This window comes from Vulpes lagopus, chromosome 8 (assembly GCF_018345385.1).
Source record: "Vulpes lagopus strain Blue_001 chromosome 8, ASM1834538v1, whole genome shotgun sequence".
Lineage (NCBI taxonomy): Eukaryota > Metazoa > Chordata > Mammalia > Carnivora > Canidae > Vulpes > Vulpes lagopus.
The window spans coordinates 8,714,146-8,729,064 of NC_054831.1; positions in this window are offsets into that span (position 1 = coordinate 8,714,146).

Below are 14,919 nucleotides of genomic sequence, written 5' to 3' on the forward strand. Positions count from 1 at the left end.
TCCCAGCCTAGTCATTCCAGACTCACTGGGCTTCCCAGTACACACCATGATGCCTTATACCTCTGAATTTTAATATACATGACCTGAAACTCCCTTTTCTACTTCTTTCTTCCCTTCCTCATGCTTACTCATCCTCAGTGCTCACCTTGGGCATTGCCTCTCTGCCAGGAGGATTTACCTGTCTGGTGTCCTCAGGCAGAGCCATGTGCCCCTTTTCTGAGCGTGCCTCTACTGCTCTTGTATCACAGCACATTGTGGCAGATGATCAGACTCAGCCTCTCTCTCTCTCTCTCTCTCTCTCTCTCCCCCCCACCCCCACTTCTCCATCTCTTTGTCTCTGTCTCACTCTCACAGGCTCTATCCCTCTGCACACTTTCACCATGGTCTTCTTGTGGAGCTTTACTTTACATGTGGCACTGACACAAACTCTATGTCACTTCCCAGCTGCACTGTCCACGAATTAGCTTCCAAAAAAAAGCAGCAGCACCCATGGGCCTCGGGACTCCCTTTCACATCCCTAGGAGAAAGTGATTAGGCCACCTTGGGTGGGTCAGGGATGACCCATGGGAAAATTGGGGATAGGGGTTGCAGAGGCATTTCCTGAAATGCAGGCTGCCTATCTGAGCTGCAGCCTGGAAGGAAATGATTCCCATTTCCAACATAACGGATTAAAAAAATAAACCCTGAAAAAGAAACTTCTAGAAAACAGCATTAAAGCTGGTTTCTTTTCCCCATGTCCAGAACCAGCGTCTCCTATGGTTCCTATGAAGTTATCTGGGCAGAGCTGTCTGCTGGTCATCTTGCTGTTAATACTGCATTGTGATTCATATGTTGTTGAAAATCAGAATTTCAATTGATTCTTTGCCTGAAGTCCTCTTCTTTAAGGGTTCACAGAAATGACATTGGCTCAATCCCTAGCATTGGTTTCAAGAAGGCCTGAGTTGGCAGAGCTTCCTTGGGTGGTCCTGGGATCCTGTGGAAACCCTGCTTTGACTTTTTTGGGCCTTCACTCCTTGGACATCAGTTGGGTGATCTGTGGAAGGGAAGGCACAGGTTCAGACACCTAGGGATCTCTGGGCTCTCAAGGGGTAAATGGCCATGCATGTGGCAGGCCTGGTTGAGAGGACCACTTCATAGGGTGCCTGGCAAGCCAGAAGGGAAACACAACCAAATGCCTATCCTCTGGGACCATGCAGTGAGAGAGAGACACACATAGAGGCATGATCTCTCCATGCCTCATCCCCTTTGCTGCTTCGTTTATCTTCACAGAACTTCAAATCTGACATGCCACGTGGTTTACTTATTTATTTTTTTGTCTCCCTCCCACACACTTTAGAATGTAGCCTCCATTAGGGCAGGGATTTTTTTTTTTTTTTCCTGGCTCTTTTGTTCATTGCTGCATCCTCAGGGTTTAGGACAGGTGCCTGGTAGGTAGTTAAGTATTTGTAGAGGAATGAATGAAACACTAGGAGCAAGGTCTGTGTAGGGCACTGGAGAAGTGTAATCCATTCTTGGGATTTGGAGAGGGCTTTCTGCAGCCAGCGTGCCTAAGCTGCATCTCTAATCAGTTGCCAGGCGAATCTGGGTAGGAGGAGGGAAGAGGGCATCACAGGCAAAGGATACAAAGAAGAAACAGCCTGGTGTATGCTTGGCCTGCCTGCCTTCAGTGTGGGAAGGCTTCTGGATGTAGGTGTGGCTGCAGTGGCTGTGAGCAAAGGCCTTGGGGGCTGAAGATACTGATTGGGTGAAAGAAGAGCTGAGGCTACAGGTGTCCCTCTTTGAGGTGGGTAAGGCTGGGTGACACACAGGTGCTCATTCCTTCCTGTGTTGGGACTAAGTAGGAGATCAGGAGAGGGGCCGTTGGCACGAGGTGGCCTCTCCCAGTAGCTGGATAGCCAAGCCCCTCTGGAGTTGGTCACACTGGACCGCAGAGCTATGGGCCCGAGTCTCACTATGGGATTTCAGCTTATAACAAGAGCGAAGCTCAGGATCTTGGTCAGCAGAGGGACAGAAGGGGCTGGGACCTGGAGATGAGCACTCTACATAGCACAGGATTCCCAAGGCTGGGGGGACAGTAAGTAGATAGAGACTTTAATCCAACTCCTCATTTTGGCTGCCGCTGCCCCTACCCCTGCCACGAGAGAGTTGCTGCTGGGAAAAGACCCGGTGCAGGAGAAGGCCTCCTTTTTCTTGCTTGGGACGATGGCTTTGCTCTACTTTTAGCTCAGATGGGAGAAGAGCTCCACCCTTGGCTTCTCGAATGGTCTGTTCACAGTCTCGTGCTCAGCTGTGGCCTCTGAAGGCCACGCCAGGGGGAATTGGGCTCACTAACCCCTTGTGTGTAGACGTTGGGCCCTGTCACCACCTGTCCTCATGGTGAGTGTCCCTCTGAGGCCCTGTGTGCACGGACCTTCATTTGGGACAGGCTCTGTTCATCAGAGGTGCTCTTGTGGTGCTGAAGGTCAAAAGCCCTCGGGCCCTGGGTCTGGAGGGCTCCGCGGGCCCTCTGCGAGTATGCCCACCTGTCCCCAGGCCAGCTCTGCAGAGCAAGGAGCGATGACATTGAACACAGGCTGCTGCATCCTCAGAGACCATTTTGGGGGGGATCCCCGGGTGGCTCAGCGTTTTGGCACCTGCCTTTGGCCCAGAGCATGATCCTGGTGTCCCGTGATTGAGTCCCACATCGGGCTTCCCGCACGGAGCCTGCTTCTCCCTCTACCTGTGTCTCTGCCTCTCTCTCTCTCTCTCTCTGTGTGTGTCTCTCATGAATAAATAAATAAAATCTTTAAAAAAATTGTTTTTAAAAAAAGAGACCATTTTGGGGTCCTGCAATGCTCCCAGCGGCATCACCCCTTTGACTTTTCCTACCTGGCCCCCACTGGGCCCCTCTGTGGTCAGCCTGGAGCTTGCACTTGGTTCCACTAGCAGTTCACTTGAGCCCTAACTGCCTTGCTATGTTAGCCTCCTCTGGGAAGCTCCCCATATAGACTGCAGTTCCTTCGAAGTCCAGCCCCTGTCCCCAGGATCCAAGCGTGGCTTGGAAGAGCTCAAATGTGAATTGATCTTTGCCTGACCCTCAGGTTGACCCAGATGTGGCTGCACCCCAGGCAGGTACAGAGGCCTGCGCAGGAAGTAGGGAGCAGGGGCCAGGTAGGGCTGCTGGTGGTGAAGGGTTCCCCTCTCCCCCCACCTTGCTCCTGTTTATAGGGACATACACTTGGTTGCTTTGTATCGCCCTCCTTGCTCAGCTTAGGCTCCCTGCTTTTTCCTGAGCTGGGGGTGGAGGGCAGCCCTTCCCCGGCTTCTATACAGGTTAGGGAGAACCATTTTGTTAAAAGCTAGGTTGGAGGTAGGGCAGGGGGAGATCAAGTCATCTAGATTATCTTTCTTAAGACAATAGCGTGGCTTGTGAGGCTCTGTTTTCCTCTATAGAAGTTGAATGGCACCTAGATATTTTTCTTAATTTAACTTCTGAAACAAATCCTAAAATTCCCCCCAGGCAGATGGAGCACAGACTAAGGCGAAAGTTCAAGTTCTCATTAATAGTTTTTAAACGAATCATATACTTTGCTACTCATCCATCCGTCATGTGCAAATACAAAATTCTTGCTCAGAAGAAAAAGAAAGGTTTTGTTTGGCTTTCTTTGTTTCTGTCTTCCTGTTTTCTGAACCTTGAATGAGTCAAACAATGATGGAATATATTGGGGCAGCCTTTTCTTCTCCTCCCGAGTGCCACCATCTCTCCTCCCTTTCCAGCCTCCTTTGTAACCCACACAGCTGTCCTACATGTTACAGAAGAATGTGAGGTATCTTCCTGTGGTCATCTGCTGTGGAGAAAGCATCCCCCCGCCCCACCCCGGACCAACGCCAGGATCTCAGGACACAACCTGAACACACTCCCTTGCAGTTGTCAAGGGGAAGCAAATAGGTGGGTGGAGGCATTCCCCTGCATTCTGCCATCTGGACATTTGCTTGGGGAGATGATAAAGGAGAAATAGGTTGCATTTCTTCATACCTGCAAGTGTTGTCTGAGCGTTTATGGAGAGAAGCTTCACAGAGGAACCGGGTCCCTTGCTCCGTAGGATTCTCTGTAGGATGCAAGACTCTCACTCGGAACAGAGAACCATAGTGATGGTGACACAGCAGCTTCACCCACCCAAGTCTCAGTAGTCTGCCCTCACCCCCACCCCCACTCATCTGCATTGGAACCCCCACAGTCCCCTTTGGCCTACATCCTATCTCTGGAGCCTGGGGCTAAAAATCTGGGACTTGGCTCCTGAGCAGCCAGTTCAGATCCTGCCTCTGCTCCTCACTGGTTGTGTGACTTCTGTTCATCTCTCTGAGCCTCAATTTCCTTATCTATAAATCAGGGATTATACTAGGACTCAGCCATAGGGTTCTGTGAGGATTCAGTGAGATCGTGTCTGGAAGGGATTAAGCACAGAACCTGGCATGCCAGGACTCAGGGACTCTGGTTATGCTGATCTTTACTTGCCTGGAGTCCATAACCAATTCTGGCTAAAGAGCTCTGAGCTGCAGCAGAAAGAGGAGAGGACATTAGGCTCTGGTTGGGGAGATAAGATTAACCCGTGGTGAGAAAAGAGAGGACAAATGAGAGCTAACTTGTGATACTGGCCATGGATAAATTAGGGATGAGATAAGAAGAAAAGAGAGGACTGGGGTGTAACTAAGGAGGTCTTAGAGCTGCTGTATACAGCTGGTGTCCAGTGGGACCGGAAAGATCCTCTTTGGGTAAATAGAGGCCATTCTATGACACCCAGTTTGGGGCCAACTGAGGCTGAGCCAGCCCCCAGCAGACCCAAGTGGTGGGCTTAGAAGATCTGGTACCGCCCCAACACGGTTTGCACTTGGACTCATTAAGCACCTACTGTGTGATCGGGATATATTTGTAGAATAGTCCCAGTTTCACAAAACATTATTCCGGGAAGTATAAATACACGACTTGCAGGCTTGCTGTTAAATATATACCTAAAGGTTTCCTGGGTAGATGTTTGGCAGAGCTGAAAAGCTCCCTTGTTCTTCTGTGATGAGAACCCAATTTAGAAGTTTTTGAGGACAAATCCAAGCTTGGGTTGGTATGATTTTACTCTATAATCACTGACCCTCCCTTATTTTTCTAGCCACGAAGAGTTTCTTTACTTAGAAAAAATATTAGTTACAAGTTGTTTTTTTTTTTAAATATATTTATCTCTGAGAGAGAAAGAGAGAGAGAGTGTGCAAACGTGTGCATGTGGGGGGAGGGGCAGAGGGAGAAGGAGAGAGAATCTTTTTTTTTTTAGGAGAGAGAATCTTAAATTTTTTTAAAAATTTTTATTTATTTATGATAGTCACACAGAGAGAGACACAGGCAGAGACACAGGCAGAGGGAGAAGCAGGCTCCATGCACCGGGAGCCCAACGTGGGATTCGATCCCGGGTCTCCAGGATCGCACCCTGGGCCAAAGGCAGGCGCTAAACCGCTGTGCCACCCAGGGATCCCTAGGAGAGAGAATCTTAAGCAGACTCTGCGCTGAGTATGGAGCCCGATGCAGGGGACCTTGAGATCACTATCTGACCTGGAGCTAAGAGTCAGATGTTTAACTGCCTGAGCCACCCAGGCACCCCGAGTTGTTTGTTTGTTTGATTTGTTTATTTATTTATTAAAATCTTTTATTTATTTATGAGAGACACACAGAGAGAGGCAGAGACACAGGCAGAGGGAGAAGCAGGCTCCCTGCAGGGAGCCCGATGTGGGACTCAATCCCAGGACCCTGGGATCACCACCTGAGCCAAAGGCAGACGCTCTACCACTGAGCCACCCGGGTGTCCCACCAAGTTGTTTTTTTTTTTTTTTTAATTTTTTTTTTAATTTATTTATGATAGTCACAGAGAGAGAGAGAGAGGCAGAGACACAGGCAGAGGGAGAAGCAGGCTCCATGCACCGGGAGCCTGATGTGGGATTCGATCCCGGGTCTCCAGGATCGCGCCCTGGGCCAAAGGCAGGCGCCAAACCGCTGTGCCACCCAGGGATCCCCCACCAAGTTGTTTTAATTCAAATACCCATTACACTAGGTTTTGCGGTTATGCAGGAGAATGGATAATTCTTTGGAGATGCCACTAAAGCAATTAGGGCCACTCTGTCTCCTTGTCTACAGCTCACTATCAAGTATTTCCAATACAGGTAGGTAGATGGAGACTTGGGCAGAAGATTAACAATTGTTGCATCTACGCGGAGGCTTCATGGGTGGCTGTACACTCTTTCCATTTTTCTCTGTGCTTCGAAATTGTCAAATAAAAAGGTGGGGAGAATCCACTGGACTCTGGGGGAAAGATGAGGTAAGGGGAACAGCTGTCTTCTCCTGGCTGATAGCTTTGGGCTCTAGCCTAGGGCACTTCCCTTTTCATGCTTGAACTCGGAGGGTTTCCCCTTTACTTCAGGGTTCCTTAAAACTTGGGCGTACTGGCTGTTCATTACAGGCTTCCAGTCTCTACTGTCGCTATGCTTTTTTTGCTTTTTTTTTTTTTTTTTTTTTTTTGTCTCTATGCTTTTCACTGGCTTCCTCCTCAGCCTGCTGGTCCTTCTGAGGCGCTACCGGGCCCTGACCCGGCTGCCACAGCAACAGAGGAGCAGCCCCTGGAGGAGAATGAGAGCGGATGGAGAGCCTCTTAATTTTTTAAGATTTAGAGATGTGGGTTCTTTGGGGGACCTATTGCATAAAGCCCAAGAATCCCTGCAAAGCACCTGTCAGCCCTAAGTCTTGGGCAGACACCTGGGAGTCCAGGGGTGGGGTGTTGGAGGGGAGGGAGAAGGACTAGATCCCTCTCCTTAGGTTTTGTTGGGGGGGGAGGTATCTGAGGAGACAGGTCTTGTGGAAGAAATATGGTCCCATTGGACTTGTTGAGAGATTTATGCCTTCCTGATGGAGTTTCAAGGCTGATTTCAACTTTAAGCTCTTTAGACCTTACTTGCTAACTTTAGATCTAACCTCTCTGAGGCACCCGATGCCACTTTGTAATAAAGTGGTCATTCATTCATTCATTCATTCCAACCATACTTAACCTAGTGCTTATTTTGGGCGCAGTACCACGCCAGCGCTGGGAACACAGGGCTCACTGTGCTTTGGGTCTGTAGGTGCCCCAGGCGCTGGGGGGAGGAGAGCTCTCTTGGGGAGGTGGTGGTCAGGGCAGCTTTCTCTGGAGGGGTGGGATGGGGGCAGGTAAAAGAGGGGTTGAAATGAGATAGAAGGAGGGGCTCTCTTGCAGGGTGGGTGTGGGGGACACCGTGAGTGAAGGCACCATCTGATCAATGTGCATTCTATGGCTGGATGGAGATTAGTGGGCCTCGGTCAGGCTGGGGAAAACCTAAAATTAGCCCGGCCAGCTGGGCCTGGGCTGTGCAGGACCCCCCCTCCCCACCCTCCTGGCCTCCTCGAATTTCAGAAAGCCTGAGTGTGGGTAGGAACAGCGTGCTTTGCCCGGGTCACCGCAGGCAGAACAGGTCACCTGGGGCTAGCCTGGGCAAGGGCGTGTAGCTCCCAGGAGGGATGTGGGCTCCCCAGTCCTGCAGGACCAGGCAAGAGGGAAGGGGGACCCCCCACCCGCCCCCTCTCTCCTTCTTGAGAACTGCTTCCTCTTTGGCTTCCTCATTCCCCTTGCAGATCTGCAGGCTCCGGCAGCGTGGCCAGTGGCAGATCAGAAGGGTGCCTGGGCCAGCAGAGTGACAGCGGCCCGGCGAACCCAACCCGGGCAGAGGCCTGGACAGCCACCTTCCTGGAGCCTCGGGGGAGGAGCGACCAGCGAACCCTACCTTCACCCACCGAACCCTGTGCCAGCCTCCTTTCTGACCTTGCCTCAAGTTCTCCCATGAGTCACCACGGGCAAAGAGCAGGTGCTGTCATCAAGGCTTAGAAGTTGTTTGAAAAGCTAATCTTGCCTTAGAAGGCGCTGGGGCTGGTCGGAGAGGTAAGGAGCCATGTGGCACTGGGGAAGTTGTGGGCGGGGAGGCAGGAGGACATGGCCCAGCCTGGTGGTGGCAGTTGTGGGGGCTGGGGACCTGCTGGCTGTCGTGGGGGCTGGGGACCTACCAGCCTCTTCAGTGTCCCGCACCCACATCAGATGACCCCAGCAGGTTTTTCTGGTGGGCTGAACTGTGTCCCCTCCCCACTTAATTTCATGTGGAAGTTCTAACTCCCAGGGCCTTGGAATGTGACTGTTTTTGGAGACAGGATCTTTAAAGAGGTAATTATGTTAAAATGAGGGTGGGCCCTCCTGCGTTATGACTGGAGTCCTCATGAGAAGAGGAGACTGGGACACAGACACCCACAGATGGAAGATCATGTGGGGACACAGGGAGAAGATGGCTAGCTATGAGCCAAGGAGAGAGGCCTCCGAAGCAACCGACTCTGCCAACTTGATCTTGGACTTGGAGCCTCCAGAACTGTGGGAAAATAAATTTGTGTTATTCAAGCTGCCCAGTCTGTGATGCTTATCATGGTGGCCCTGGCCCACTAACACAGCCCCTCTCCCTGGAATGCCCTGTCCGGTGTCCTGTCTTCTCATCTCTCTCCACTCTGGTGGGCCACCAACTTCCCTCCTGGGCCACCAACTCTGGCTTTCACAGTCTCTGAGACAGTTACAAATGTAAGCCCTGGTGCTCATGACATTTCCTGAGTTGCTGGAACTTTCTAGATAATGAAGCACAACCGAGCATGGGCAGGAGGGCCCTGGAGGGCTTCCATAAGGAAGTGTGGTGAGGGCGAGCCCCTGATGCCCTGTCATAAATGGCTCAGCCTGAGCTAACAGCAACAAGAGCCGCCCTTCCCAGAGCCAGGAGAGCCTTGCTGTATTCCCTGCAGCCTCTGGGCAGCCCACAGGCCCAACACCATCATCTACTGAAATAAGAATTTGGGGTTCCTCTCTCTACATAACCACCTTCACCCCCCTTTCCAGCACAACCCCTTGCTTGTGTGTCCCAGCCTTGGGAATTGGCAGGCCTAGAATGGCCTGTCTCCTAAAGACCTCAGCAAGTGCAGGCTGGTCACCAGCCCCCTGACAATAAAACTAGCATATACACCCACCACACACACCTCCACTCCTCAGCTTCGAATTCCTTCTCTGGCAGAGTGGAGGGGGACAATCTTCCAGAAGCAGAGCTGAGGGGCAGTCTCCATCCCCCGCCCATTAGGACGATGCTCACAGCATCAGGGAGACCCCGTGGCAAGTGTGTGTGAGAGATAAGAGAGCGCTGCTCTGTAGGATGGGGGCTGTGGACTCTGGCTCACGGGGCGGAGTGGGGGGGGGCGTGTGTAGACGAGAGGGCAAGGAAAAATCTTCCTAGCCCTGGCCTGTCCATGCCACGCAGGCGCTCCAGACCTGCAGCCCCAGTCTCTGACCTCTCCTGGAGCCGTGGCTGCTGGTGGGGGTGGTCCTGGGCTGGGCTCTTGGCTCCAGCTCTGGCCTCACCAGGGCTCTGATGTATCACCCACCTTGGCTCTACTGAGCCTTACGGAGAGCAGCGTGCTAGACACCTACCCTAATGCCTACTTTCCCCTTCTTCCTACCAGCAGGGCCCTGACCCGGTGGGGGTGGGGGTGGGGGTGGCTGTGTATCCAGGTAAAATACTTGCCAGGATCTTTTCTAGCCAGTGGTGACCACGTTGACCTAGTTCTGCCCAATGGAATGAGAGGGGAAGTCAGTGGGGAGATATTTAAAAAAGGAAATGACTCATCTGGCATGCTTGTCCGCCCTTTACCTCTAACTGCTGACTTCACCGATCCCCTTTCTACCTTCCTAGAAGACAGATTAGATGCCTGGAGGCACAGCAGCCATCTTTCAACCATGAGGATAAGAGCCAGGTGCTAAGTGTCCTGGAAGAGGTGGGGAGATGGTGTCTGGCTGACCCCCCCCAAAGATGTAGCACCAACTCTGGACTCCCAACTCAAACTTATTTTTTCTGTACAAGATAAAAAAAAAAAAAATCCCTTCTTCGTGTAAGCCCACGTGACTCTAGTTTTCAGTGCCCTGCAGCCAAACATGGTCCTAACTGACACACAGCTCTTCCTACACAAAATCTGGTGGGTCCTTCTGAAATCTCAGCACCTACCCCAGCCCCGGAGCCGCCTCACCCAGGGATGGCTGGGCCTCCACCCTGGCCCCACCACACAGCGGGGATGGTCCAGAGGAGGGCAGGGCGTGAGGTCACAGGTTCAGAGAAGGTGACTTGCCCTTACAGCTTGTAAGGAGCAGAGTCCAGCATCAGAGTCAGATCTTTTGTCCCAAGGGCACCTTTTCTTCTCTGATACTAGAGCCAGAGCTAGAGCAGCGATGAAGGGGTTCACAGCCCAATACATCTGATATGACTTCCTAGGAATAATAATAATAATAATAATAATAATAATAATAATAAATAATAGGGACTCTTGGGTGGCTCAGTGGTTGAGTATCTGCCTTCGGCTCAGGGTGTGATCCCGGGGTCCTGGGATCGAGTCCCCCATCCCGTTCCCTGCATGGAGCCTGCTTCTCCCTCTGCCTGTGTCTCTGCCTCTCTCTGTATGTCTCATGAATAAATAAAATCTTTAAAAAAATAGATCAAATTCATTGAAAGTTTTGTCAAATATGCCTAAGTGAGGCCTACCCTAATCACCAATAAATCTGTGTGGCTTAAGCCACCCTGTCTGTGGCCCCTCGCTCTGGCAACCCTAGCACATGAACAGGGCAACCATGCCTGGCACAGTCTGGAGGGTTCTCTACCCATTGTCTCTTCTGATCTTAACCACAACCTGAAGAGACAGTACCAGCTTCACAGATGTGAAAACTAAGGCCAGGAAGTGCTGACGTGGGGGCTCGAGGAAGGCTACACCTTGGGGTGCTGGGCCTCATGGGCTGGGGAGCCCCAGTCACTGATCCATCAGGGCCCTCTCCTTATCTGGGGTTCCTTGGGCACTCAGGCCCACCCTCTACCTGCCCCACTCCTGCACCCACCCCTAAACAGGCCTGGGTGGGACCCTCGTGCCCGATCTGCTCTCCCAGGGGTTTTCTGCAGGGTCTTGCCATCTGAGGAGCTGCTTAGCACTCGAGGGTGCAATTCCAACGCTGAGGCCAACGAGGGGAGGAGAAGTCAGCTTCGGGGAAGCAGCCTTCCCTGTGGTCCCCAGCGCAGCTGCTGCTGGGGTGCAGGCCGCGGGCCTGTCCAGAGAGGCGGGCTCTCCAATGCCTAGCCGGATCGACGGCCGTGGCTAAGGTGCAGTGAGGCCCCAGCAGGTGCCGCGCCTTGTCTCAAGTGCACCATCTAGAGCTCCTCATTCAATCCCCTGACCAGCCCTGCAAAGTGGTCGCCCATATTGTCACCATCCTACAGATAAGGAAACTGAGGCTTACAGAGCTCAAGTGACTTGACCCCTCGGCCAGTAGGCGGCTGGCTGGCATCCCGTCTGACAGCATTAGCTGCCATCAGCTGTATACCCCGCTGTTGCGCTGGCTTGGGCTGTAGTCGGTGGGGAATGTTCCCCAAACCCCTGTACCGGGCAGAGAATTAGGAAGGAAGCCTGTGGGGGAGAGGATGGAAAGTGAGCCAGCTAGTGTGACAAAGGTCTGAGCTCCCGAGCATGTGGCCTCTCCTGCTCGTCCTCCCCACCCCCAACAACCTCTCCCTGGGAGCCGAGACCATCCCCTCTGTCCGATCCCCCCCTGATTCAAGGCCACTCTGTGCTCATCTCAGCCGGCCTCCCAGGGAAGGCCGAGGTGTCCCCTGCCACCAGCTCTCAGTCCTCCGTGGATTGGCCGTGGAGTCTCTCTGGTTGTGAGACACCACGGCCAGTCCACGGCAGGGCAGTGGGGAGGGAATTGCTCCAATCCTGGGGCCAGGATTGTCCAGACCCTTCCCAGAGGAACAAGGTCGGAAGTGAGTACCAGGGGGTGAAACGCCTGCGCTCTGGGACATTGTGGGGTGATACCCTCTGTGCTTGAAAGAGCCTTCTGAGGGCAGCCCAGGTGGCTCAGCGGTTTAGTGCCCCCCTTCAGCTCAGGGTGTGATCCAGGGGACCTGGGATCGAGTCCCACGTCGGGCTCCCTGCATGGAGCCTGCTTCTCCCTCTGCCTGTGTCTCTGCCTCTCTCTGTGTGTCTCTCATGAATAAATAAATAAATAAATAAATAAATAAATAAATAAATAAATAAATAAAAGAAAGAGCCTTCTGAGGCTTTGACCCTCTGCTCTGTAAGCCTGGCTTCAGGCTTCACAGCCTGGGAACTGAGGGTCAGAATGTCGGTGAAGGTGAATCGGGACAGTCTCTTCTCTGACTCCTTAGAGAAGGCAGCTCCGGGGATCCCTGGGTGGCTCAGTGAATTAGCGCCTGCCTTCCGCCCAGGCTGTGATCCTGGGGACCCGGGATCGAATCCCACATCGGGCTCCCTGCGTGGGGCCTGCTTCTCCCTCTGCCTGTGTCTCTGCCTCTCTCTCTGTGTCTTTCATGACTAAATAAATAAAATCTTAAAAAAAAAAAAAAAAAGGAAGGCAGCTCCCCGGGACCTCGCTGCTTCTCCCAGGGGCGGGTGCAGAAGAGTCGGGAGGGGGAGGTGTACCCCACACATCTGATGTGCTTCTGTGTGTTAGGGGGGCATAGGGATGGAGTGCATGTGCCCAGGAGCGTGACCCTCTCTGTTGGTGGGCCTGCCCCTGCCAGCAGACCCAGGGGGCGTGGCGTGGGGCGAGGGGGTGTGTGTGGCCTGGATGGCCTTGGTGGGAAGCCAGGGGGCATACGGGCTGCACTGGGCCACGCCCGCTTGCCTGAGTGTGAGGAAGTGGCCCGGGCCCAGCTCTGGGTGCCCGCGGGCCTTGGCAGGGCAAAGGCCTAGGGCTGCGTCCGGGGCCTCTCAAGGGGCGCCTACAGGGAGGGGCTGGGCCGGGTGCGGCTGCCGCAGGAGAGCCTCGAGGGAGGGGGTGATCCTGTGTGTCCCGACGGGGGGGCTCTCTTGGCAGGGCTCTCACCTCCCAGCCACACTTATCCTACCGTACAGGCTGGCTTCTGGGCTCTTCGTTAGAAAAAAATAGTCTAACTGCCATCCTTCTGACCCCCTTCCCCCATAACCTGCAGCCCCTCTAAAGGCCTATCTTCACTATCAGACGCCCAGCACCCTGAGTCTCATTTCCCGAATGACTCTGCAGTTCTCGAAATTAGGAGCTGCTGTGTTCTGACAAGGGGCTTTCTGTCTCCCCTGGAAAGTAGGCAACACGTGCGTTGTGGCTCCTCAGGATGCCCCACGGCTGCTGAGGCAGAAAGTGGGGGATGAGAGGACCCAGGGCCTGAACTAGGGCTGGCTCAGCAGGAGGCAGCAGCAGGTGCTCTGCACAGACAGCTGGGGGGGTGGGGGTGGGGCTCGCAGGGGCACTGGGAGGGGGGCTGGGAGGGGGCTGGGAGGGGGTGCTGGGAGCGCTGGGAGGGGGCTGGGAGAGAAGTACTTCTGGTTGGGGGTGGGGAACAGGAGCAGGTGGAGAGGGGGATATCCAGGGCTGGCAGCAGAGGCCTGGCCTTGCAGAGGGGTTCTCAGTGCGAGCTGGAGGGGGTGGCTATGGGGGGGGGCTGCGGTCCCCAGAGCTGAGGCAGAGGGCCCCAGGGGCATTCCTGAGGCTCCTTAAGAACTGCTTGGGGCGGGCATTGTTTGCTCCTCAGCCAGACTGCTGCATTGTTGGAGGCCTAGGAGGGGGCAGGTGAGGTATTCAGGGCAGGATGGGGTCAGACACAGGAGGACAAAGAACTTTCTCCTGGAAGAGCCTGAAGAGTGCACAGTCTCTGCCGGGGTCCTGAGGCTGTGATGGCATCTACACCCAGAGGGGGGGTTAGTGGGCGGGGAGGGATGCCCAGCATGTGCCATCCGGTCACTGCAGGACTGTGGCAGAGGCCTGTGGTTTGGACAGAACATCCGCTGAGGGGTCAGCTGCCACAGCTCCCTTCTGGGGACCCCTACTCGGCCGAAGGGCTAGTTTCTTCCCTTCATGAAACAGAGCTTTCCAGATGCCCATGGAGAGTCTGATGTGTGCAGGGCACCGTGGGAGAGAAAGGGGAACAAGGCAGAGCCGTGTTTCCAACCCCCAGAAGAACCAAAAAGGCCCAGGCACCCAAAAGAATCTTTTTTTTTTTAAGACTCAGAATGTGGGCTCCAGGGTGGGGCCACCTGGGTGTGGGGCACCGAGCAGGTGACGGTGAACTGGGCCCCGAGGACGGGACAGGCTGCAGACAGGGAGGCCGGGTGGCCAGGGTGGTGGGGGGTGCATGGGATGGCCTGAGGAGTCACAGTGAAAATGACAACAGCTCATAGTACTTAGGGATCAGTGATTGTGGCTGCAGTCACTCCGGGCGTGACACCAGGGGCCCTGAAGTGCTGGCTCGGGGTCTGGCAAACAGTCCTGGCTATTATCACACAGAAGCGGGCCCCCCAGACGGAAGGGCAGCCTAAGTGGGATCCGGGGTGTCCTTTCTGCTCCTCCAAGGGCCCAAGTGTGGTTCTGAGGCACTTTGCAGTGTGTTCCAATACCCAGATGAGGAAACTTCACCCCAACCCCACCCACGGAAGCCGGGGCATCATTTGGATGACTGTCTGTGCCTCAAAATCTGCTTCCCATTACCCACCCGGGGGTTGCTCTTCCCGCCCCCTTTCTGACTCCTTTCTCCCATGTATCCAACTGACTTTTTCTTCGGAACCTTCCAGATGCTCTCAGATCTTCTCTCGTCTCCTCCCCAGGCCCTGTCTTCTCCTGCCTGTCATTACATTAACCTCTCCGTGTCTGGCTCCCCTCCAGGCTCTCCTCTTCTGGGCCATTCTCCAAAGAGCTAAAGAAGAATCTTTTAGAAAGGCAACCCCCACGCCAGAGTTCCCCTCAATGATTCTTGATAATCTTCTAGATAAAACTCAAATTCCTCAGCCAA